At 40.8% G+C, this 25,962-nt stretch overlaps 1 protein-coding gene across 21 annotated transcripts in view; it reads left to right on the top strand.

The window, feature by feature from the left end:
* The window catches only part of LRFN2 (leucine rich repeat and fibronectin type III domain containing 2), a 227,500-nt gene that overhangs the window by 17,762 nt on the left and 183,776 nt on the right, over window positions 1-25,962 (top strand). The window contains exon 3 of one of the 21 annotated variants that reach the window (XR_014581801.1): window positions 25,530-25,962. The exons of 12 other annotated variants lie outside the window; for them this stretch is intronic. The gene's annotated coding sequence lies outside the window, so the exon portion shown is untranslated. 8 more of the 21 variants (XR_014581802.1, XR_014581803.1, XR_014581804.1 and 5 more) reach the window with 8 other exon arrangements.

Genomic DNA, 25,962 nt, shown 5'->3' with positions numbered 1-25,962 from the left:
TTTTGAGGGTAACTTGCAGTCAAGAGAAGTTTGAGACTTCCACTTAATAGCTGCCTCTCCTGAGCATGATTAGAATGTAATCCTTAAAAACATCTTATACATGTTAAATATAAACTTTCTAGGTCACAGATATGGATAAACTGATGGCCATTTTTCAATATGGGAAAGCATGTTCATCTTTGGAACTGATGACCATGAAAACTGAGATAAATGACAGAGGATTAAATTAAGAGACGGGGTTAGGCATTTAGTGCACTTTATCATTGCCCTATGGAGCACAAGTTGAACTACTAGTTTTAAACCACATTCACTGCAGGTGGATTTCTGTTTTTGGTTAGTTCCCAATTTACTACTGGTTCATGTCAATACATTGACAGATAACCTACATGTAGATTTTTATATATGGAAGACTTTGGATGAATATTTTTGGACTACTTTGGTTGTTAGATATTTTACTTTGCCTGTTGGTTATGTTAGCTCTGTTGCCTGAGTGATTAACAAGAGATTGAAGTGAAAAGTAAACTGTGAATTGCAGGTAGGAACTTGCAGATGAATCATGAGACAAGTTTTAGAATTCATGAAGCAAAGGAAGGAACAAACACTTTCATAGATACTGGAATACTTATAAATTGGTACCTTATAAGATCTGATGACACACAAAGTTGTGTATTTGCTGTCTTTGGTTTTCTTGTTCTTACTGTTAACTGTCAGCTATTTAAAGAATGATCTCTCAACACTCATGCCTGAAGCCTGGTATTGCATATTGTTTAAACTGAAGTGTTTTCCCATCTCCTTCCTTCTGCTTTTTACCTGTGCTTCTTAAAGAAACATTGCAGCAGTGGGTTCTTTGAATTAATTCAACATTGTTTTCCAGATTTAGGATTGTGTACAGTAGCATCCATGTTGTCAACCTGTACTTCCATGTTTAACAAACATTTAAAGTGGGATTTTTTTTAACCACACTCAGCATTTGCCTGCAACTTGGAACTTAGTAATTAGGATCTATTTGTGAATCATGTTTTATTGCTTTCCTGTCTTGTGTCCTGACCTAAAGCACATGGGGGATTGATGCCTCCAAAGCAGACGTGCAGTTTTAGTCAGTATTTCAGATATAGTTGTATTTAATCACCTCTAGTCAAACTTCCTATAACGTCTCCATTGCTGTTCCCCTGTATTGAGTAAAATGAATGACCACATGCATCTTGTACTTCTCAAACATGTTTACATGTGCAATATTACCACTATTACAGTCACACTACAAGATATGGCTTGCTACTGGACAGGCCACTCAGGAATAGGATGTGTTACTCAGTGGTTGTTTTCACTAATCATAGACAACCCTTTTGTAATTAATGATGTCTAAAAGTCCCAAAATTATAACTTAGTCGTTTTCTTTCTCTGAACTTGCTATCCTAAACATACGTAGTGGTGTTTGGAGGGAAATAAGTGTAAGTTAGTAAGTGCACATGCATACTTCTAATGGGAGGAATTTAGCAGTGCTGGGTGGCTTGTTTGTATCACATGGTCTTAATTTAAAATATCTCTGACAAATATCCTTTCTCTGAAGGAACAGTTCTGACAGGTTATCCCTTGTCAGAGTTGTGTCCCAAGTGTGATATGCAGAAATGAGTATTTCTCCTTCAGGTACCTCACTGTGGTATTAACTAAGCACGTCTGTCTTGAGATTTCTGCTTATAATTCTGTATGGTATGTATTATGCTATTTTTCTTCAGGATGGAGGAAGAACCTAAGACACTATCAAGACAAGAATTGATAATTACCTTTAACAGCATCGCTGGGGGGAGGTGGTGGGGAGAGAAGAGCTTCTCTGTTCTGAAAACATTTTCTCCAGTTTATTGTTGAGGCATGTCAAATAACTGCAGTTTTGGAGAAATCGCCTCCCCTCTGTGATAGCTTTTCAGTGAATAAACAGGTTTTTATTCTCCAGAGCTGAGTACTTTATGCCAACCCTATATTCCCATAGGAATTCATATTCATCTTTTTTATTCTTTCCTTAGTGCTGGAGAGAGTGATTTTCTTGATTGTCACATTTGTGTGAATGAATTGGTTCTGAGTTAAGTTTCTTAAACTGGCCGTGAATGATATCAAGCTGGGTCCATTAATGACAAATTACACATTACTGTTGTCTTGTGAATTTGTCAGTTGCCAGTGACACATCAATCACTAGCAGGTATTATGAGTGCTATTCAATTTAATGTTTTAGGGTTTGGCTAAGTGTCAGGACAAGGGTAGCACTGGCAGCTTGAGGAGGAACATAGTTGTGTGTACACAGTGGTACGGTAGGTAATGGTGCTTCCAGTATCTAATCTTTTGTGCATGCTTGGCATATCGAGAGAGACTATTGTTATGCAAAATACAGCCTCTGATTATTCCATTAAAAGATTGTTCATTTGAAATGGAACAAAATTCATCTGAAAAGAGACTTGAAAAGCATTCTGCTTACGTAGGAGAGGAAGAAGAGGGAAGAAATTGCAAACCTGGAATACTGGCAAGCACTCTGAGATTTCAGTGGAAAGGGAAGTTGCTGATGTGACAGGGCAAAAGATGTCCATTTTTATACAGAGCTGATATGGTACAGACAATAACATCTGATGCTGCTTGAGTGTGCCAGTGGAGGAGATGGTGTGCCAAGGAAATGTAATGCTATCCCTCGTGGAATATTCAACAGCAGATGTGTACACATTCCTTGCAAAGATGAACTTTCTGAAGCTTGGCAGTTGGTACTAAGTAATCTCTTCTGCCTGTCAAGGAATTTTTTTTCTAGGTCTGGAAATCACTGTGTGCCTATTTAGTACCTGTAGGAAGCAGTTTTGCAATATTTCTTGACACAAATTGACCAAAGATGATAAAAATGAACTCAGTTAAAATCTCTGTGGTAAGTTGCAATATATCAGAGACACTTAAAGGACTTGAGTGTCTACCAGAAGGTATCCTTTTTGTAGAAATTTTTCTTCCTCTGTCCAGTGGCAATCTAAAACAAAACTTGTTTTTACTAAGTATTGTAAAATGGATGAAAGATTGTAGAAACCTTACTAGTTTATGTTCAATAGGGGCTTTCAGAAGGGCATGGTCAACACTACTTTGTTAATATGGAATAGCCTCCCTTAATTGGACTAGAGAGTTTTGTCTTCACTGTCCATGGGATTTTGTCTTACCAGTATGATAGGGAAAGAATGCAGGTGGTTCTTCACTATTACAGTTAACATGGTTCATATTGTTATTTTCTTTAAATATTAAGTACTTACAATGGTGAAATTTCGCATTCTTTTAATTTCAAAGTTTAGACCTTGAGGACTTTAAATAAACCTGATCAAAGACTTGCCTCTTTTTACTCGGTGGGAAGCAGATTTCAACTAAAAACTTGTGCAGAACGTCTTTAAAAATAATCAGACTTCTCCAATTCCCTGTTCCACACACCATTTGGAGTTCTTTGGTTTAGTGAAAACTCAACACATTCAATTTAGTTAATGCATTATACTGGCAAGACCAACATAGGCAGTTAGAAAATATCCTTTCCTCTAAATGAGTGGTTTCTAAGCCTGATATTCTGAGGGATGAAGCCTTATATTATTCTAGAACTCACGCTGACAAATTCAAATGTATATCTGAAGACTGTTCCATGCTATGGATCTATATACCCTAACATAGTATCTCTATATAGATATAATGAACTATATCAATAGGTGGGGAGTTGCCTGTACTTGGGACCCTAATCCTTCCCAGAAATGTGTCAAGCTCAAGGTCTTCTTGATAGCTTAAGGCAGAAATTCTCAGCTTCTATATATATATGTTGTGGCAAAAATAAATAAAATAAAGCACTTTTTTGTCTGAATATTCTACTTTATGCTAGCTCCTCCTGTACTGTAACAGGGTGCCACTTCAGTTTTTCTTCTATGTTGATTTTATGCAACTCATCCAAATATGTTGCATTTCACTTCAGGTGAATACAGATTTTGACAATATAATTGTTTTTAAACATCAGATTCACTTTTGCTATCTCTTTTCCTGCCTTCCTCCCTCAAAAAAAAAAGCTGTTCAGATTGTTCTATTTCCTGTTGCTGTAGATAAAGCCTTACTGTAGCCTTTCTTTCACTTTCCTTGCAGTATTTTAACCAAGTGTCCATTTGCTCAGCTAGAACAATTATCCTTGCCACTAGATTCTATTCTGTCTGTTCCTGTGCATCTCAAGCAGTTGCATTGATGTTATTGCATGTTCTTTTAGGTAAAATGCATTTCTTCTTGGTAAAATGCATTAGTTGACTTGGTCCCGGGGCATGATAACATCCATGTCTCTGGACAGCAGAATTATCTACTAGGAACAATCAAAGAACTGAGTACATTCTTACCTCCTACAGCTTGACTTTCCAGTCTTATGCATTGAGCACTTTTATTCCACACATCAGATATCCATCAGACAATTCACAAAACTGTTCCACAGTGGCTTGGTGCTTCACCAATTAGCTGCCTTGCCTTAGAATGCACTTCAGAGCCACACCTATTGCAGGTATGAAAAAGCTGTTTAGGTTATGATGGTCAATATGTACCTTGACAAGTGCATCTGTTCTGTAGATTTAGGTGTGGAATTGGGAACCAGCTGGAAAGAGGAAAGCATAAAGTTTACTAGGTGAAAACAGTCTTTTTGTGTAGGAGCAGGGAATTCAGTCTGTGGAGAGCTCCAGAGCTCTCCTATGGTGCTCACTTTAGGAAATGTCTTGTGTTAACTTTAATACTACAGGGCACAGGTGTGGTATGTGTTCACTACAAAACGAGTGACTGTATTACCTGCTAAGTAGAGTTTAAATAGCAAGAACTGTGTGCTCCTGTCAAAATGGCTAGAAATAGAAAACTAACCTTCTGAGGAGGAGTTAGGAAAAAGTGGGGCTAAACTCCTTTAAAATCCACTTTCCCGAGGGTAAGTAATGGCATTGTGTGTGCTGGTAGGATGAATGACCTTTGACAACAAGTTGTTAAATTTCAAAAGAATTTTCCTTAAAAACAGACAGTGAAAAGGTTTCACTGGTCAGCAGCGTTTGGGAAGGAATCTGGTCTCTGTTGTAGACCACTAGCCAAACATAAATGTCTAGGCTATGCTGTTTTGGAAAAGCAAGTATAAAAGATAAACAGTATGTACCCTGAAAGGCATGAGGAATAAAGTGATCAGTACTAGCAGGAACTCACCAGAGTATGGTATGTTTCAGAGATGCATGGAGAGTATGCTGTCTGCTAAATACCTGTTACAACAGTTAAAAGCTCACATCCATATTTGTTTCTTTACACAGTTAATTTCAGTTGGGCTGAAGGAAACTGCATTGTCCGTTTTCAACATCTTGGTATGCATGGGGTGTATATTGGCATTCTGCATTTTTTTGTGCTTGATCAATAGGGAGATCAACATTAAAAATAGTGTATATGTGCACTGGTAGGCAAAAGAGTTGGAAAACAGTGAGAAGTTGAATATGTTGGCTTTGTTACAGATTTTGAAGATATTTCCTTAAGATCTTTCACAACACTTTTGTCACTGAGAAAAAAAAAATAATTAAAACTGCTAGGAAAGTCATCCTTATTTTGATATGTATTTGTTGCTCAAATCCCAATGAAAACCAAATCACAATGATAGGGTTATTTCACAGAAATATTTATTAAAGTTTCCAATGTCAATTCCTATAAAAAACATTTAATATTCAAAATTTTAATGTTAATTTTTCTTTAAAGGAAAAAAGTGCATAAAAAGTTGCTGCTTGCTGAAAATAGCAATTAAAAAGATCAATGACTTAAGTAATTTTACTAGGAATAAATTAGACGGGTGGAAACATCGGGGGGATTTTGACTCCATTACCCAAATGGTGCTCTCCTCTGTGCATTACTGCTGGGTAGTGGAGCATGGAGAAATGCTGACAGTCAGAGGCGAGCGAACTTATCTTTGACTGATGGCTGGCTGGGGCTTGCCACAGTTGGTCCAGGACTCCTAATGGCTCTGCGATGACAACCTCTGGAGAGAACCAGGGACTGAGTGAGCCATGAGTGAACCTCGGCTGACTGGAGGTGAGTCCCCTCTGCCACGCGGGACTGCGGCACTCTGCCACTGCCCCAGCTGCACAGCACTTGTCATGCTGATCTACAGTACTGTAAATCACCTGCTGCTTGGCCGAACTCAGTTTAAATCTATGCAGCAATGTTAAACTGTGTGGGGGAAGGCTGCAGTGTCCAGGAAGACGCTACAGACTCGCTGAGGTGATGGACTCCGGGGCTGGCGTGTGCTGCAGTGGGGAAGGGGGTGCCGACGCCCGAGGGGTTCCCTGCATGGATGCTGCAGGCAGCCCTCACGAGAGCCGCTGGCGAGGCTGGGGCGGAGCCGGGAGCCGCGGCTGTTCCCCCCTCACATACCGAGGCAGCCCCCAGGGAGCGCCAGCGATCAGGCTGAGGCGCGGTGTTTGGCGCGGGCAGGGCGCGTAGAAGGGCGGGAGGCGGCCCCTCCGTACATGTGGTGACGAAGAGCGGGCTGGTGCTGAAGCAAAAATGGCGTCTGCCTGCTGCAGCGAGACCAAAACCCAGACGGAGGGGACACGACCCCCCATGGCAGATGCTTACACACGGACAGAGCCCCTGAGGACCCGAAAGAGCTTCCCAGACCCCCCAGTTGCAGATAACTCCAGATAGATTGTGAAGAGTTGCTGCTGAGAAACAGCCACAAGAGAGTCTTTGGGTGAAAATTAAGCATGAGACCAATAAAGGCCACTTTGTGGTTGGGGTCTACTACAGGCTGCCCGAACAAGGGGAGCCTTTTGATGAAGTCTTCTTGCTCCAGCTACAAGAAGCATCGCCCTCATGGGCTCTCATCCTGCTGGGGGAATTCAACCACCTGGATGTTTGCTGGGAAAGCTACATGGCAGGCAGTAAGCAATCCAGGAGACTCCTGGAGTACATTGAGGACAAACTCCTTGTCCAGGTACTAGACAAACCAGCCAGAGGAGAAGCGTTTCTGGACCTGGTGCTCACCAGTGTGGATGACCTCATTAAAGAAGGGAAGATTGGAGGCAGTCTGGGTTGCAGTGACTATGCCCTGGTTGAGTTTGTGATCTCGAGGGATGTGGGCCTGGCAAAGAGCAAAGTCAGGACCCTCAACTTCAGAAGAGCAAACTTCTAGTTGTTCAAAGAAATAGTGGATGAGACCCCATGGAACACTGTCCTTAGGGACGGAGGATCTGATCAGAGCTGGCAACTCTTTAAGGATATTTTTCTTAGAGTGCAAGAGCTCTTCATCCTCATGTGCAATAAATGCAGCAGGGAAGGCAGGAAACCGGTATGGCTGAGCAATGACCTCCTGATCAAACTTAAGCAAGAGAAGGAACTGCATAGGCAGTGGAAATAGGGCCGTGTGCCCTGGCAAGAGTACAGAAATGCTGTCTGGGTGTGCAGGGGTGGGATCAGGAAAGCCAAGGCACTGACGGAGCTGAACTTGGTGAGGGATGCAAAAAATAACAAGAAGGGATTCTACAGGTACGTTGGCCAGAGAAGAAAGACTAAGGTGTGTACCACCTCTGAAAAATGTAGATGGAGGACTGGTAACATGGAGAAGGCCGAGGTACTTAACTTCTTTGCCTCAGTCTGAACTTGCAGTCAGGCTTCTCACATCTCTCGAGTCCCTGAACCTCTAAGCAGGGACTGGGGAAGCAGAGTCCCTTCCACTGTAAGTGAAGAGCAGGTTTGGGACCTCCTGGTGCAACTGAAAAGCTACAAGTCTATGGGGCCTGATGACATCCATCCCGGGGTCCTGAGGGAACTGGCTGATATAGCTGCCAAGCCACTTGCCATCATATTTGAAAAGTCATGGCAGTCAGTTGAAGTCCCTGGTGACTGAAAAAAGGGAAACATCACTCCCATTTTTAAAAAGGGTAGAAAGGAAGACCCAGAGAACTACAGACCAGTGAGCCTCACCTCTGTGCCTGGCAAGATCATGGAACAGATCATTCTGGAAGCAGTGTTAAGGCACATGCAATATCAGGAGGTGATCTGAGACAGCCAGCATGGCTTCGCCAAGGGCAAATCATGCCTGACCAATCTGGTGGCCTTCTGTGGTGGAGTGACTACATCAGTTGACAAGGGAAGACCGACCCATGTCATCTACCTGGACTTCTGTAAGGCTTTTGACATGCTCCCACATGACATCCTGATTTCTAAATTGGAGAGAGATGGATTTGAAGGGTGGACAATTTGGTGGATAAGGAATTGGCTTGATGGATGCACACAGAGGAGGCCAATGATGAGCGGTGTCCCACAGGGGTCTGTCCTGGGGCTGGTGTTTTTCAATGTCTTCAATGACATAGGCGATGGGATTGAGTGCACCCTCAGCAAGTTTGCAGATGACACCAAGCTGAGTGGTGCAGTTGATACAACAGAAGGAAGGGATGCCATCCAAAGGGGCCTGGATAAGGTTGAGAAGTTGTTGTGGTTTAACCCGGCCGGCAGCTAAACACCACACAGACGTTCGCTCACCCTCCCCCCTCCCTCTCTGGGATGGGGGAGAGAAATGGGAAAGTGAAGCCGGTGAGTTGAGATAAAGACAGTTTATTAAGACAGGAATATAATAATAACAATAATAATAATAATAGTGATAATGATAATAGTGTTAATAATAATAATGTGTAAGAAACAGGTAATGCGCAATGCAATTGCTCACCACCCGCTGACCGATGCCCAGCCTATCCCCGAGCAGCCGCCCCCCCCACCCCGGCCAGCCACCCCTGTGTATTGTTTAGCATGACGTCAGATGGTATGGAATACCCCTTTGGCCAGTTTGGGTCAGCTGTCCTGGGTCTGTCCCCTCCCAGCTCCTGCTGCACCCCTAGCCTGCTCACTGGCAGGACAGAGCGAGAAGCTGAAAAGTCCTTGGCCTGGTGTAAACACTGCTCTGCAACAATTAAAACATCAGCATGTTATCAGCGCTCTTCTCATCCTAATCCAAAACATAGCACCCTACCAGCTACTATGAGGAAAAATTAACTCTGTCCTAACTGGAACCAGGACAGAAGTGGGCCCATGTGAGCCTAATGAGGTCCGACAAGTCCAAGGGCAGGGTGCTGCACGTGGGTCGGAGCAATCCCAGGCATGAGTACAGGCTGGGAGAAGAACTCATTGAGAGCAGCCCTGTGAAGAAGGATTTGGGAGTTCTGGTGGATGAGAAGCTTGACATGAGCTGGCAGTGTGCTTGCAGCCCAGAAGGCCAACTGCATCCTGGGCCACATCAAGAGAGGCGCGGCCAGCAGGTTGAGGGAGTTGATCGTCTCCCCTTACTTAGCCCTCATGAGGCCCCATTTGGAGTGCTGCATCCAGGTCTGGGTCCCCCAGCACAAGGAAGATGTGGACTTGTTAGAATGGGTCTAGAGGAGGGCCACAAAGATTATCAGAGGGCTGGAGCACCTCTTCTATGAAGAATGCTGAGAGAGCTGGAGATGTTCAGCCTAGAGAAGAGAAGGCTGCATGGAGACCTTATTGCAGCCTTTCAATACTTAGTGTCCTTATAAAAATAAAAAGGATGGAGAGGGACTCTTTAATCATGTAGATAATGATAGGACAAGGGGGAATGGTTTCTGAAAGAGAGGAGATTTAGATTGGATGTTAGGAAGAAATTCTTCAGGCAGAGGGTGGTTCGGTACTGGAATAGGTTGCCTAGAGAGGTTGTGGGTGCCCTATCCCTGGAAGAGTTCAAGGCAAATGACTTCACTGACAAACCTGATCTAGTGGGTGGTATCCCTGCCTGTGGCGGGGGGGTGGACTTAGATGATCTTTAAGGTCCCTTCCAACCTAAGTCATTCTATGAAGACTGGAGCAGTCAGGGATTTGCCAGGACCATCAGTCATCCAGGATAACAATTTCCTGTAGAGATTGTATAGTGCTGAAGGAAGCAATGTGAAGTAATCCAACAAGATCGGTATCTACCTTAAGAGGAAAACAAATAGAGGAAAACAAAACAAAGTGAGAAAAAGTCCAGGGGTAACATCTGAAAAACAATGGTGCATATTTTATTTTATTATATGTATTTGGTTGTGGAGTCTCCCTTTCTGGAGATATTCAAGGCATGTCTGGATGTCTACCTGGGCAGCCTGCTCTAAGGAGCCTGCTTTGGCAGGGGGGTTAGACCCGATGATCTTCCGAGGTCCCTTCCAACCCCTTCAATTCTGTGATATCTGACCCACTCTACCAAAAGTCTGGGTGTAAATGGGTATAAATGGATGGCTTGGTTAAAAGGTGCTCTGCCAAAGGAATAGCGTGTCTCTGAAAGGCTGTTTATTTTTATTAAACCAGAGCTCTAGCTAGAGAAAATCAAAACAAAAACTGACTACAAACCTTTTATACCATCAGAGCTGCAAAAACACTACCGTTAAGTGCCCATTCCTTTCTGTCAGCAGACAAACCCTGGAAAACACTGCTACATGAGCAGTGCAGTGACCGTTGGCGGGTACATCTGTTGTATATTTACACTTCTTTCAGCAATAACTGCTTGAATGATCCTAGTTCATGCTGTCTGACAAAGGCCGCAGTAACTTCAGAAAATTCTCTTCAAGAGGAAACAAATGTACATCTTAGTAGTTCTAAAATCACTTCTATTCCCAGTCACATTTGCATTGATCTAAGTTACATCACTCAAGGAAATGCAGAAAACATGGGTGCAAACTAATCTAAAAAGGTAGGATTTGGTCCCCAACCATCAGTGCATTATATATTTAAAGCAAGGTTCTGATTTTTCTGTGATGGTGCTGTGACTACCTCAGTAGAATTTTGGTCAGTAATCAAGCTGTTTACTGTTTCTGTTGTAAACGGGTATCCCAAGGAGCTACATTAAATTATTTTGGGATAAATTATACCCATATTCAGGGTCCATGACTACCTTTATTGCAGCAAACAAGTTCTCAGCCTCTAGAGATAAGTAGCTGTGACCTTCAGTGCGTGGCTTTGCTGGTTTACTTTAATGCCAGATTGATGAAAGTACCTGCCATAGATACACTTTTAAATTTCTTTTGTCTGAAATTGTAACTACTACATTTTCAAGGTGTGCTTATTCAGACTGGTGTTTTCTGTAGAAGAGCAAAGTAGGCTGTTTCAAAGTTCTTACCCAATGCCAAATAGGAGCACTGCATTCTTGCTCTCCACTTGCTAAAGCATTTGCTTGCCTTGATTGCTTTATTTCAAGCTATGTCATCAGAATGCTCTGATGCTTTCTCCAGCAATTCATCTTCCACTCAACATACTACTGGTGCTCCAGTAGGTGCATTACCTGATCAGACCAGTTTTCTAAGGGCTTTACATTGGATCTTTCTAATCATTTTAGGACCTAAAGCAGGAAATTTGAAAGGTCCCCCGAGTCTGTTCTGGTCATTCTTTATCTTTAGAAGCCTTAAGCATCTGAATGAATCTGGGATCTCTTGTGCTGATCAGAGACACTAGATATCTTTACTGCTAGTTGATATTGAGTCCTGAGCCCGCAAGGGAAATGGGACCTTCTTTTAGCTTGCTGAAGAACTACTGCAGCGTTAGTTCCCTAGAGACTGGATGACTTGAGTGACACATGACTGACATCTGCACATTAAGTCAACAATGATATCTGAGCTGTGCTTTATAAAGTTACTGTTATCTCCCTTAGTTTTCAGGAACATTGCAGAAAGCTGAGTTAGATGCTGTGTAATGAGTCATGACAGTTGGCATTCTGTAATACTTCATGTAGCACCATGATAATAAATTGTAAAGGGTGCTTTTTTTGTAGTGTCTTGATATTTCCTATTCTGGAGAAGACTAGAGCACACAAAGGAACAAAGTGAAAGAGGAAAATTTAACGTAGAAAAATGTTTTGTAAATTCCTCTGTTTAGGTGCATGGTTATTTCTGTCTGACATTTCTGTGCCTGCTAATTCCTTCACCATTCTCACTGGGAGCCTCTAAAGCAATCAGGGAAACATGACCCTGGATGCTTACTTTTGCTTCTCCAGTACTAATTAGTTGCCTTCATAAACATGTTTGAGGTTAGTAGCTACCCTTAACACAAAAAGACTAATGGAGGCATGGTTTGATAGTTCAAACCTTGGGGATCACCTGTTTTACCACTCTGCACAAGCTATTCCTTTCCTTCCTCTGACTGAGGCAAACTGGACTCAGGCCATATGATAGGTTCAGCTGTTCTTGAAGTGTACAGGCTATATTGCTTACGAGTCTTGAACTTGGGGCCAGTCAAGAGATCATGCTAACAAATTTCTTTCTAGTCTTCTGGCATCAGCTCCTCCAAATCAAGTTTTAAAACTAACACCCACCGTGGAGATGGTTAAAGTATCATTATACTTCAAGTTGCCCTTTGGTTACCTATATCTCTTCGACTGCTCATAAGTCTATACTTTGCCTTAACACAGCCATAAATTCACACAGGTGTTATGTCTGACAATGTGATGGGGAGTGAGATAGTCATTTGCAGTTATGATCCACTTACTCCTAGTCTGATTCTCTTTTCCTCTCTCTGATCTGTATTTTAATGAAATCCTGTGGATGTTATTTCAGTTAGTCCCTCAAAAGTTGTCTATCAGCCGGGCCTTCTGCCACTCCAAGCTCTGTATTGTACCTTAAAAGCAAAAGTTTTTGGTGTGTTTTTTTTTTTTTAGATGAGTAAGTAAAAATTTCTCCAGATAAAACTACAGTGGAAAATTGAGATCTGAGTATAAACCTGATGTGACTTTCAGTGTGACATTTCAGTACAAAGCATCATTGTGCTTACTAATAAGCATCAGCAGGGCAGGCTTGAAGTGTCTCTTCTAAATGGCACATATATTCAGGACATGTGGATCATCTTGAATACTTCTCATTATTAACTATTTTTTCCTGTTTCATCCTTACATTATTGTATGCTTTGCTATAGAAAATAGCTTGCCACTTACATCTGCACAAGTGCTACGGAACTGGGATTACGCTGAGAGACATCTGCATTGAGGCTGAAGAAAGTTGTTTTTGCTGTAGTGAAGCTTCTGGGGGGGGGGGGGAGGGGCGGTATTTAAGGTCTCTTCTAGACTTTGAAAACAGTCGCAACCCCAGAACAGTTGCTAAAGGCAGAAGTTAGCACTTCACAATGGATTTCTGCCTCATGTTTAGGAAATGTATCGCTGGTTTCTTAGTGGCATTACTAAGAGTAGGGTATCATGTGGACAGGTGTCATGAAGGCTTTTTAAATACCTGTGCATTAGGATTAAGGTTAACAATAATCCATCAGTATCTGCTGTTGTCAGAGCTCTTCAGATCTGAGCAGCAGTTTTTGGATTTACTGCAAGCTGTTGCCATGAAAACAACCCTTGCACCGTCAGTCCTTGTTCCCAACCACTCTGCCAATGCAACCTGTAAAATCTCTACTACTGCTGTTGCCCCTGTTACACAGCTCTGATAGATCAGCCCCACTGCGATGGCTCTCCTGTCATTGCAAAGCTCTCCTTTCCAAAAACAAAAATACTGTTTAGCTAGTTTTTATTGAACCCTGTTTGGCTTTTCAGTTTGAGCTGCTGAGTTCACAATTCCCAAAGGATCTCTGTAGTAGCTAGCTGTTGTTTTTGTTATACCTAGAACTGGGTTTCTTAAAGAATCCCATATTCAGTTTCTGGGGCGTGCAGCTTTTGTGGGCATTGGAGCATTTTTCTGGAAAAAGAAATCAAGGTGTTGCTTCTTTGACTGTCCTGAGTGGCCTACAAGGCTCTAGGGATCATATTTTTCTTTCCTTTTGACTGTATCCTTGTAGAAATGTCAGTAAAATAAGAAAACAGCCTTGCAGTGAAGATGTTATGTGCAGCAGGGTTGTTTATCCATCAGAAACTTGCAGATACACAACATTTAGCATAGACATATTTGACCAAACCCAGGTATTACCCAATCTCCTTGGAAAAAAAAAAAATAACTCTGGTTGCATTCTCTCTGATGGCAGATGCATTTCAATACAAGCCTGACAAATTATCCCAAGTCAGATATTGCAATAAGGAGTGAATAGAAAAAATTAAGATATTGCTGAAACAAGCTTTTGTATGCTAATGTGGAGCTCACAACACAATAGATGCTTGACCCAACACCAGCAGTTCATTATTTTGATTCTACCATTACAGTTTCACAAGATGTTTCTGTGTATGTGTTTGAGTAAAATAAGGGAAAGCAATGATTTTGAATGCTACAGAAATACAGGTCAGCCAAGTTTGAATTTTAGTAACCTTGGGAAGACCCTGGTTATTTTTGAATAACTTTTGATTTTATAGAATGGAAACTTTTAGAAATAATCCAACCCTCTCAGGAGTATCATCTCCTTTGAGGGAAAAAAAATCATGAAATTAATGCAAATGACAATAGAATCAGGATGCTAATTTTAAAGGTCTGTATTTAAGGAATTAGGGGTCAGACCAAAATTAATGACTGTGTCATGGGAGCATATGGTATTTCTGCTCGAGGTGTTAAAGTTGTCAGTGACAAAAAATTCAAAAGGCCTGGGAGGTTCTTCTGGAAAGAAATGCTTTGATTACACACAAATCTGTACTGTTAACCTAAAGTGTAGTTTTTGATGGGGGTTGAATGTCAAAAAGCTGATAAATAAAAGAATAAAATAAATGCTTTTGTTCTCCTTGTAATAAAATCTGGAAGAAATAAGTTTCCTCTCCTAGTTTCCCTGTAGATTTTTTGTCAAATGTAGCTTCGTGTATTTAAGTCTCAATGTCTTTTGCATGAGGCAGGTCTGAGCAGTGTGAGCAAATCATGTTAATGTTTGGACATGTGGCAGATTACTAAAGACATACTCCTAGACTGTTCCCGTGCTTTTTGCATACTCCATATGCATGCATCATAGCAGGCAAACAACTTTGAAAGGGTACTATAGAAGGGCATTGATATTAGGATAACAGCTATTGATTACTTTTGTGAGTTTCTCATCCTTTACTCTTATCTACACTTCGCTGCACATCTGCCAGTACACCCCTCTTACTTAACTTGATGGATAAGTTGCAGATAAACATGCACAGATGCAGAACGTGCCAAACAGATCAACACTAAGTATAACTGTTACTGTCTGTGGAGGGTCAATAGCAGCTGAGCAGCAATGTTTGATGAAAAAGGAGAAAAATTATTTAAAAAATTAACTGACGAATATCCCAGTCATTCTCCTGCTCGTGTAAGTCCCCTCTGTCCTGTGGGTGAATTGCTAACGTATTACAATGCATGAGAATTTTGATCAGGTTTGTTGGGGTCAGATTTCACTCTATCAAGATTGAAATTGTTTAGGAAATACTGTTGAAGGGATTTTGAATGCCCTTTAAAGTTTCATAATAAGAAAATGAGAGAACTTAAAACAACAGGATGAACAGAGTCATAACCAAGATGAATATTTTGCTGCTTTCTTCCTTTCTGTATTCCCTTAGAACAGTTATTTTGCGTCTTAGAACACAGGTTATTACACCAAAGGATTGCTTAGTGATCTTCTACCATGTGGCCCATACTTGTATTTGTTGGAGACCGTTCTAAAATACATCACAAAAGGCTGCTACAGTCAATTGCACCTATAATGTGTATTTTAAAAGTTAATTATAAGTGCACTTTATTCACCTGATAAATCATAGAAGGAAATGTTCTTGTCAAGCAGGTAATTAAAACCTCCTAATTGTAAATACTGTGAAGATGCAGAAGTGCTCAGCATCTAGTCTGTACTATATGTTACTAGAAAATCCCGCTGGCTAAAACCGTTTTGTGAGATGGCATATAGAAACTTGTTTGCTTTTGCTTCTGTGCAGTTTGTGGTATAAATTGTTTGACTTTGGACAGGTAAAACTATAGAGAATTGAGAAAAATGTTAAGCAGTGCAAAAAGGGATGAACATACAATGGAATGAAAAGGAGCTATTGTTTAGCACAAAGATAATACTAGACATTAAGTTATTACTGAAGTCATATAAGTAACTCACCTTGTATGGGAGACCATAAAACAGCACAGCTTTTCTTGTCTGTTTTTAATTTATTTTATTTTTATAGTTACTGAGAAGCTATATAGAGAAAAGTGTTTTATTTTGTTTTTAAAGGACACATTTCTGTATAAGCTAATGCTACAGTAAAGATCTAATCATCATTTCAGGCTCTACTACTTGCTTTGCAAACTAGAGCTTGGAAATGGTGCATGTTTTGTTCTGCAGGCTGTTTGTGTGGTTCAGTATAAAAAGGCAAATACTCCCTTGTGTCAAATGTTTTTTTACGACTTTTAAGAAATTAGTTCTGTCAAAGCAATGCCTGCAAATCTAGTACCTGTAGTTTGAGAACACTAAAATGATCAACAAATACAGATACAGTTGGATGGGGAAGCTGGACAGCTCATGGAAAAGCACTTGGGGACTCACCTTATGAGGGATTTTTGATTGCATATAGTGATGTGTTTCCTGACTCCAGTGCAACAAAGCTACTCTTTCTGTATTAAGAAAGTTGGCAAGAACTGTGGCTGAATCATGTAACAGAAACAAGTATAAAATAATGTGTTGGTAAATTATTGATTTTCATAAAACTGAAGAGATCTCTGAGTTTTGATCTACATCTTCTGCCTAGACACTTGCATTGGAACTCAGCCCTGTAAGACAGAAATCAAGTATATTGGGCTTATGTGGCAAGGCTTCGGAAGCAGGGGAGCTGCAGGAGTGGCCTCTGAGAAGAGCTAGGAAGCTGCCCCATCATAGGGAAGAAAGAGCCAGCTCCAAAAGGGACCCACTGCTGGCCATAGCTGAGCCAGTGAGCGATGTTGGTTGTGCCTCTGGGAGAGCAGATTTAAGAAAGGGAAAAGAAAACTGCTGCACAACAGCAGCTGGGAGAGCGAGGAGTCAGAACCAGCCCTGCAGACCCCCCAAGGTCAGTGCAGCAGGAGGGCAGGAGGAGCTTTGAGGCAACAGAGCAGCAGTTCCCCTGCGGCCTGTGGAGAGGCCCCTGGTGGAGCAGGCTGTCCCCCTGCAGCCCATGGGTCCCACACGGAGCAGATCTCCACGCTGCAGCCCGTGGAGGAGCCCCCGGTGGAGCAGGTGGATGTGGCCTGGAGGAGGCTGCGGCCCATGGAGAGCCCCCGCAGGAGCAGGCCCCGGGCCGGAGCTGCAGCCCGTGGAGAGGTGCCCACGCAGGAGCAGGGGGTCTGGGGGGAGCTGCCGCCCGTGGGGGACCTGTGCTGGAACAGCTTGCTCCTGGGAGATGGACCCAATGGTACGGAGCCATGGGGGAGCAGTTCTTGAAGAGCTGCTGCCTGTGGGCAGCCCCTGCAGGCTCAGTTTGTGAAGGACGGCATCCCGTGGGAGGGACCCCACGGGGAGCAGGGGCAGAGAGTGTCTGTGAAGGAGCAGCAGAGACGAAGCGTCAGGGACTGACCACAGCCCCTGTTCCCCTGCACCATGCAAGGGAAGATGTAGGACAGGAGGGATGGGGGGAAGGAGGTTTTAGTTTCCTTTTAGTTTCTCGCTGCTCTGGTTTCTTAGTCGTAGGCAATAAATATTTATTTCCCTGTGCTGAGTCTGTTTTGTCCATGACAATAATTGATGAGTGATCTCCCTGTCTTTATCTCAACCCTTGAACCCTTTTTCAGCATAGTTTTTCCTTGAGGAGGAGGAATGAGAGCATGGCATGGTAGAGTTTAGCTGTCCATAAGGATGAAACCACCACATCAAGGTCTTAGTTAATTTATCTCTTTTTGTGGACAGAAATTTGATACAATATTTAAAAGTGCAAAGGGAAATAGGGTACCAAATCTCATTCACTTCTTATGGGAAACTGTTGCCAAATCACCATTTATGCTTTTAAAATGTCTTTGTGGAAAAATATAATTTGCTGGAGTTCAGTGTCTGGGATGTGACTTCTCTGAAGAAAAGTGCTGTGGAAAATTCTCTTACTGAGGTAGACGCATGGGTAAGTTCCTCTCAATTTTGGGGGCACTGTAAATTTGCATGTATTGAAAATATTGTAGAACCAAGGAAGAATTCCAATGGCAAAGAGCACATTCAAATTATTTTCTTTTTATGTGTAAGTGTACTGGACCCTTCATGAGCTTCAAGACTTTTCTCTAGCAGCTCTTGTTGCTAATAGGCACAGCCTGTTCATGTAGCTGAATAAATCCTAGTCTCTCACCATGTGAAGCACTACTAGATACTAGTGCCTTCACTCTTACAGCTGTTCACCATCCTTTACAAAACAAGTATGGACAGGAATGGAGAATCCATGTAGCTATCTTACATTTTTTTTGCTCACTCACCTCCTGGTGCTTCATGTAATCAGACCACTATGCTGGCCCTTGCTGCAGTAGCCTCCAAACTCACGTGCACTATTTTCACTCTGCGGTTGCTGCACTGTGACTTTATTTTCCATAGAAAGAGGTTTGCAAAGGCACAAAAGGCTAGCTAGGGAAATACTAAGCCTGTCTCATATAACAAAGATGTAACTTACTACCCTAATCAATCTGCCATGGCTGATTAGACCCCCAATAAGGTTGAAGTCTGATAGAAACAAGCTGACAGGTGTCCCACCCCCCACCCCCCAATTTCGGGTTGAGGGCTTTTTTTAGATTCTCTGACTCTCCCTTCTTGCCAGTAGGAGCAAGCAAGTATTGCTGACTTTGAGCATCAAACACAAACCTCCTGCTTGTTACCTTGTTCTAAAAAGAAACTCCAGGTAATAAATAAATAGGGCCAAAGTCAGAGCTCAGAAAAACCACAAAGTGCCATTTCTGCTATTAAAGAGTTGAGAGCATAAATAAGCCTGGTATTGTACAGACATGAACCCTATTAAGCACAAGGTTGTGATTCTCTTATTCAGGATAAAGAGTGCTTTATTCCATGAGTAATTTAATGGAAGTAAATGGGGGGTAAGATCAATGTAAGATTATCACACAAAAAGTAAGAGCTATAGATATATCTGCTTAAGATTCTTTTCTGTTCAGGGTTTGCTTTTTAGTAATGCCCTATTCAGGAATGTGATAACTGAACTATTAGTTGCCATGTATAGTTTATCATTTAAAATTGTTCCATTATCTGAGAACTGGGCATGTAACGTTATCATTTTTTAAAAGGTTTTATGGGGCTGATCTAGATAGATGGTTATTTGCCTCCCTTACAGGTCATAACAGCTATTCTAGCAGTACATATGTGGATGAACATGATATATTGGAAAAAAATGCCATATATTTGTGTACGGAGGCCATGTCTTATGGCTGTATTTTTGAATACTCAAGAGGAGTCATCAAACATAGGGGTGATCTGGTCAGCCATGGGTTATGCACGCTAAATAATGATAAGGTTTTACAAATAAGAGCAGTTTCCAATGTCTTCCGTTAGGATCTGTGCTCAACAAATCCATAAACTATCTCTACAGAAGTTGATAGTAACGTGATACCATCTGCTGATGTTACAGATATTTTTCAGATGTTTTAAAAATAAAATTAAAGATGTATGAGAGGAGCTGCAGAAGGATAGATTGATATTGGATAAGTAGGTGAGAAATCATCAAGCTAAGTTCAGGGATAGCTGGAAATGAAATGTGGATGAGCAGACTGAGGAGGTAGGTAAGTCCACCTATACAAAATTAGGAAAAAATATAACAGTTTTTGTAGATTTAAGAAGATAAGAGTGACTGGGAAGGAAACAGAGAACCAAACAGAAAACACTATTATTCTGTGCTATATACCTGTGACACTCCTACATTTTGAATACTGTACAGCATTATTCAGTTTGGAAAAAGATGCTCTACATTGCAAAAGAAATGACTGGGATATACATTCACAGAATCATAAATGACAGGGAAAATATGAAAAAATAGAGTAAGTGTTCCATATTCACAATGGAAAAAGCAGGAGAAAACTGAGAAAATTGCAAGGTAGCAGGTTTAACACAAGTTTTCAATGTTATGTGAGCACAGACCTGGAATGTCATATTTCAAGAAGTGGAAACATCTTTTGATACAGTAGTTGTACTCAAGACTGTTCTGAACTTTTGTACAGAATTTGGGTATTAATTAGGACAAAGACTGTTCCTTTGGATAATGCACTCCATAACAACTATGGATTTTCATTTGAAACATTTGGTGGATGCTATAGGACAAAGAAATAGTGGGAGATTATTACATGGCTGATGGTAATGCACACTGAATTGGTATGCAGGCACTCAGAATGTATCAGAAGTCTCATGGCATTTATTTCACTGCCCATCATTTATTAATTTGTTTTTCTTTTATTATAATGTGCTTAAAGAGCAATAGCTTGAGGAGATATCTCACAGCAATCCTGTGTTCTTTGTCTCTTCTGTTACTTTTCTTTCCAATGTGGGAAGTACTTCTTACTGTCAGGGAGCTGACCCCATCTGGTGATTTCAGTTTTTAGACAGACACCAGACTCTTTCTGAGGTGCAGTAGACGTTCGTTCCCTGTCAGGCCTGAATTAATCCAAGTTTTTTTTTTCTAGCAGTCAGAGAAAAGCAGCAGCTCATTTCCTTATTTATGTAGTTGCCTATTTCAACACCTCTTTAGGAGCTGTTAAATGGAAAGGCAATTTGGTCTCTTTCTTCCTTGTCTCTGTATCTGAGGCCAACGGGAAAACCTATTCAGGCAGAACAGCCATCAGCAGAACAATGACTGAGTTTTTAAGAGCACATTCCAAACCCTGAAGAGTTCAGTATAATTCTGTATTTCATTGGTACTTTTCATCAAAATGAGTTTAAAACTTTCTTGGGTTTGAAAGGATCATTACAGATTTACACCTGCTGAGATTCTGCTCCTGTGTGTCTTATCTTCACAAATACTCCTCTGTATGCTTAACTTGTTGGAAGGAAAGAGTAAGCAGCATGGAAGAGATGCATGCTACAGCTGTTTTAAAAAAACAAAACAAAAACCCTACAGATAATTAAGGGGCTCCACTTCTTTTACATCTTTAATTTGTTAACTTTTAACTACATTGGATTTGCCTGAAGAAAGGTTTCAACCAGCAAGACAAAGCAGGTGAATGTCATAGCTCACATACAGTCTTGTTTGGCACCTCCATCATCATAAATACATTTATAGACCCCATAACTGTGAAGTACTGTGTTTTTATTTTTCCTTTGTTCCCTGTCCTATTTCTTGCCTCTTTGCTGCAAGCGCATACAAGGCCCAAAGCATAAAAACAACCTGACCAGTATGAGCACAAAATACACTATAGGGCCACAGTATAAACTTGTATAAATAGAAAAATCTTTCAGGTCATAAAGCATTGCTAGCATATTGCAGGTCAGAAGATGATTCAATTCAACTTCTGTCATGTGGTATCTCAATGTTAATAAACTGTTTCACATCTTTATGTAGTTGTTTTTGTACCTCTGTAACATCTAGTCTGCAGCAGCACTGGAATGAACAGTATCCATGCCTTCCCAGATGAACAGGAGCAGGTTTTCATTGGTTTGGGCAATCGAATCCCCATTGTGAACTGGTCCTGCAGCCCGGGAGCTGGGTTTTGCCCAAGAACTGTGAAAAGTGGAACCAGGGATGGACTTCAGAGCCTAAAAGTTGAACACTTCAATGAGTTAACAATATGTGCCCTGTAGGAGACCCAATCACTGTGAAAGGAGCAAATTTGAGCGAGGTCCAGAACGGCCACTGCATGGAAGAATATCCTAGTCAGCTCTGCTGAGGAGAGAGGTCCTCCTGTTCTCCTGTGCTGCTCTGGAAATGAGTTACTTCTGTCCATTTGAGATCTGCAGCCCTGCATCTCTTCCAAGTGAAAAGCCTGGAAAAGTTATTTTCAGTTATTTTCACTAAAACCGCAAACATCAGATGAGGGCCACTGTCTACCTTTCTAATATATTATTGCTTGCTGGTGAGGTTGCCTGGGAAGTAGGAGAGACTGGCTCACTTTTCTGTTTGGCTTCAGGTAGTTCTAATATACATTACCTTTCCTGCATCTGCTAACCATGGACCTTAACCATGGATCTGTAGAAAATCAATCTGTCTTGCACAGTGTGCTCCACTGACTATGGCAATGTATGGAGTCTAATAATTGTAGATTAGCAAGCAGTAGGGGAAGTTTGAGTCCCGGTCCAGTCCCTGCTCCCAAGACTGCTTAGTTATTTTATGTTGACTTTTTATTAGATGAAATCTAGAAACTATTCTCTATGCAAGGCTTAGAACAGAGACAGTAATTGCAGATGAATCTTTATTACAGATAAGGCTTTAAGAAAAGGAAAATGATCAGCTAGCAAAGTTGGCATCATTAACCTCTTCTGCTTTTGGGGGATCAAGAGGGTAAGGAGCTGAATCTCAGTGAAGAACAGTTTCTGAAGTAGTACTTTCACAGCCAAGTAAAATTACTTTTAGGTATTATGGGCTGGATTAAACCTCTCTGAAAGTTACTGTACATTCCAGTAAATAAGCAGCCTCCATGAAACTGAAAATCAGAAGCAGTTGTGATGTACATAGCAAATAATCAGATTTACTTTGTGGTAAGTAATCTTAGATAGCTACATTCAAAATACTGAACCACTACAATATTGAGTTTCAAGTTTGCAAGTGGTGACATGATGGAATGAACAGGCAATGAATTACAATTTATCATCTGTACGCTATTTGTCTGGAAACTGTGCTCCTGTCCCATGGTAGATGCAGTTTGATTTGGAGGTGGAAATGTACTGGTGGTCAAACTGAGGGATATTTCAATTACATTTGCAGTAGAAGTGCTTGTCATTGATGGGGGTGAGGAGTTTATCTGCTCAAATGTTGTTAAATTATGTTAACCTCTTCAGAACCTGATTTCCTCTCCGCAGATTCTTTCAGAATCCTTTCCAAAGTCTGAGCTGAAGGAGGACTTTATGTTATATACACGTAGTTTTGAATATACAAAATTACATATATCAGTATGAAAATAAGTTCACCTTCAGGCAAAAAAAAAAAAAAAAAGTAAAGAATCCAACTTCGCAGTTCTTGCAACCAGTGATGAGCAATTTGTTACACTACTAGGGCCTGCAACATTTTATGCCTATATGATGATTATCAGTTTTTCTTTCTGGTTAAGAGCCTATAATTTTGTTCCTCTCCCTCCTTGCAGGTGAGAGTTCAAAACTAGAAGTGTTTTTCCTGGTTTATATTGCAGGCTTTGGACGCTGCTGAAGTCTTTCTCTGCCTCCATTCTCAGTCTTGTGTTTGTAGGTTTTACTTTTCCTTTTTGGTGTAGCTATTTAGATTGCACCCTCTTGAAACAGCAACACTGTCATCGTGTTATTTTCAGTGCTTGGAACAGTGCATCGGCATAACTAGATCCTTGAATTATAGAATTAAATGTTGCTACATTCATAGTTATAGGTATTATTTATTTATTTATTTATTTTACGTTAAAATCAAATGATACAAAGGACAGGAGCCATCTTTGGCAAGTTCTGGTTCCAACCAAAGTGCAACTAACAGCTTATTGCCTTGTTTTCCCTTCTGAACGCATGTATTTACCTTTAGAAATCACAAAGCATGAGTGAAGCTGCACATTCATTTGACCTTAACTGTAAGAGCTAAGCCTTCTTCATGTTGACATGTGTAAGAACCTGAACCTGTCATTCCTTTGAAAAAAACTTTCTAGTCTTTGAACTGTTCTTTTAACAAAAGCTTCAGACTATTGTTCCTCATGAATATTAATCACACGTGAAAAAATCAAGTCACAGCTCCAGTGACAGCATTTGCTTTCTAAGTCTTCTGGCATGCCTCGCCAAATGTTATTTTTGGTCGAACCTCTGAACTACTTTGCTGTTAATGGCCTGAATTAGAGGTGTGTTCATCCACTACTGTATAATGGTGTGCTTAACATGTGATTACATAAAAAGCAGTCAATAGATTATTTGGGTTTTACTTTAAATAGAAAAATGTCTCTGCTTTTTAGTTTTGTTTAGCTTGGAATTGACCTGTATGGCAATTTGTTACCTTAGGAAAGCATCTGTGGTGTTCCTTAAGTGCAGTACTGTCAGGTGAGGACTAAGTGGAAGAAGAGCACTTCTGTCATCACCTCTGCTGTGCGCACCATCCATCAGCCCCTGTGTCAGTACCTGGGAATTTAGGCATCCTCAGGAAGTTCAGGTTTTGTCCAAAGTGCAGCTCCCGTCTCTGTTCTAGAGCTCATCCTCCAGAGAGCCTGCTCTTCACAGCTCCGCTTGACCCTGGGCTGTGAAGCACTTTCAACAGCACAGAGAAGCCCCTATGGCAACCTGTATTTCAGATTCATTTGCTGCAGTCTGTATTTGATTAACATTTTGAGACTATAGGATAAAGTTATCTCTTTTGATGTTTAAATGTTTCTGAAGATTAGGAGCAGTGGTGATAGTTAAATGTTTTTCTATAGGTTTCACTGTTAACAGCCCGTTGTAACAAATAGCTCCTAAGGGAATGAGCTATTCTGTTATTCTCAGCCATGTGTTTGGACAGGCTGATGGTACCAGCCTAATTACAGTTAGTTCATGGTTTTAGGATTTTTGTCTTCAAACAAACAAATGTTAATTAAATATTAAGTGTTTTTCATAAAATCTTAAATTATCTAAGCATAGTAAGCAGGGTAAGGATTCCTCAGAGAATAGAGCCCTTCTAAGATATATGCTCACAGTTCAAAATATGTATTTTATACTTAAACCCAGCATAGTTATTATTACATAATCATTAGATATCATTATTTCCACTTACAGAAGAAATTTCAAATAAGAGGTTTAATAATTTGAGACAGACAATTTGGCTTATCTTTTCGGAATGTCGATGAACTGCAGGTATACTGGTAAAATCTAAATAAGTCTTTCAAAGAAAGATTTTACTGTAATGAACATAAGTACGCAATTCATAAAAGAAATTATGCTTACCCTATGGCTAAACGTTACAAATTATATCATCATAGTAATGTGAGTAGTTTGAGATCTATGGTTATAGAAAAAGTTGTTACTGTAGAGACAGAGAAGGTAATAAATATAGTAATATAACATTGTTGCAGAGATAGTCCTCTTGGTTTTTTAAATTAAATATTTTGGAGCCCAAGGACCTAAAGGTCTGTGATTCCTTCATTTTCTGTAATAATGTTGAAGTTTTAATCTGTTTTTTAATTGATGAGCGCTCTGAACACCAGGGACTTTGTGTCTTTTGTGCAGCAATAATGGGCACATGCAAAGATCTACTGCAGAGGAGACTTGTACTGGCAAATAAATGCTACATTTCGGTTTAATTAGTATTTGGCTGCATCTCTGAAACTACAGGTTCCCTTGGGCAAAGGTTTGTCATTGGTCCATAATGTGCTATGTAAACACATGATAAAATGTTACTTAAAGTCTGTATTAGGAGGAACAACCTCAATCCAAAGGTTTCTGGGTGTGTTGGAAAACCCTGGTAAATGAACCTGTGCCTCTGCTCCTATTCTTACTCACCAACAAAGCATGCAGCAGCATGTCCTAGGAAACTCTTCCTTCATGTCTTCTCTCTTTTTTTTTTTTATGTGAATATTGCCGTGAATGTCAACCTGTTTTTTTTGCAGTCCCTATGTGTCGCATTAATATTATATTGCTGTAACAAACTTGAAAAGAGAAGCTGTCCTTCAGGTGCATTTTGAAAACTGTGTTTCCCTAAGCATTTTGAAAGGCTGGAGAAAGGGGAGGAGTGTACAAGGTCATAAGTGTTTTCAAAATAATATTTTTTCAAAGCAATTTTCATTACTCCAGAATGTGATAATCAAATCCTAATGAGCCCACACAACGAATGCCTAAATACCTCTGAAAACAGAATCATTTCAGATTAGCAGAAAGACTTTGGCATCTAAATGGCATCTGAAGGCACCTTAAACATTCTATGATTCTATGAAAATCAGCTGTATGACCCAGAAAACTCCTGTTCAAAACTCAAGCTCTCCGTAGAACTAAGGCTTCTAAGATGCCAGGTGCTTTCCTCTGGGTGCTCAGATCTGCATCTGT

The sequence above is a fragment of the Anser anser genome, assembly GCF_964211835.1.
Source record: "Anser anser genome assembly, chromosome: 3".
NCBI classification, from domain to species: domain Eukaryota; kingdom Metazoa; phylum Chordata; class Aves; order Anseriformes; family Anatidae; genus Anser; species Anser anser.
Note: the sequence above shows the minus strand (reverse complement) of the source record. Positions and strands in the feature narration are given on the sequence as shown.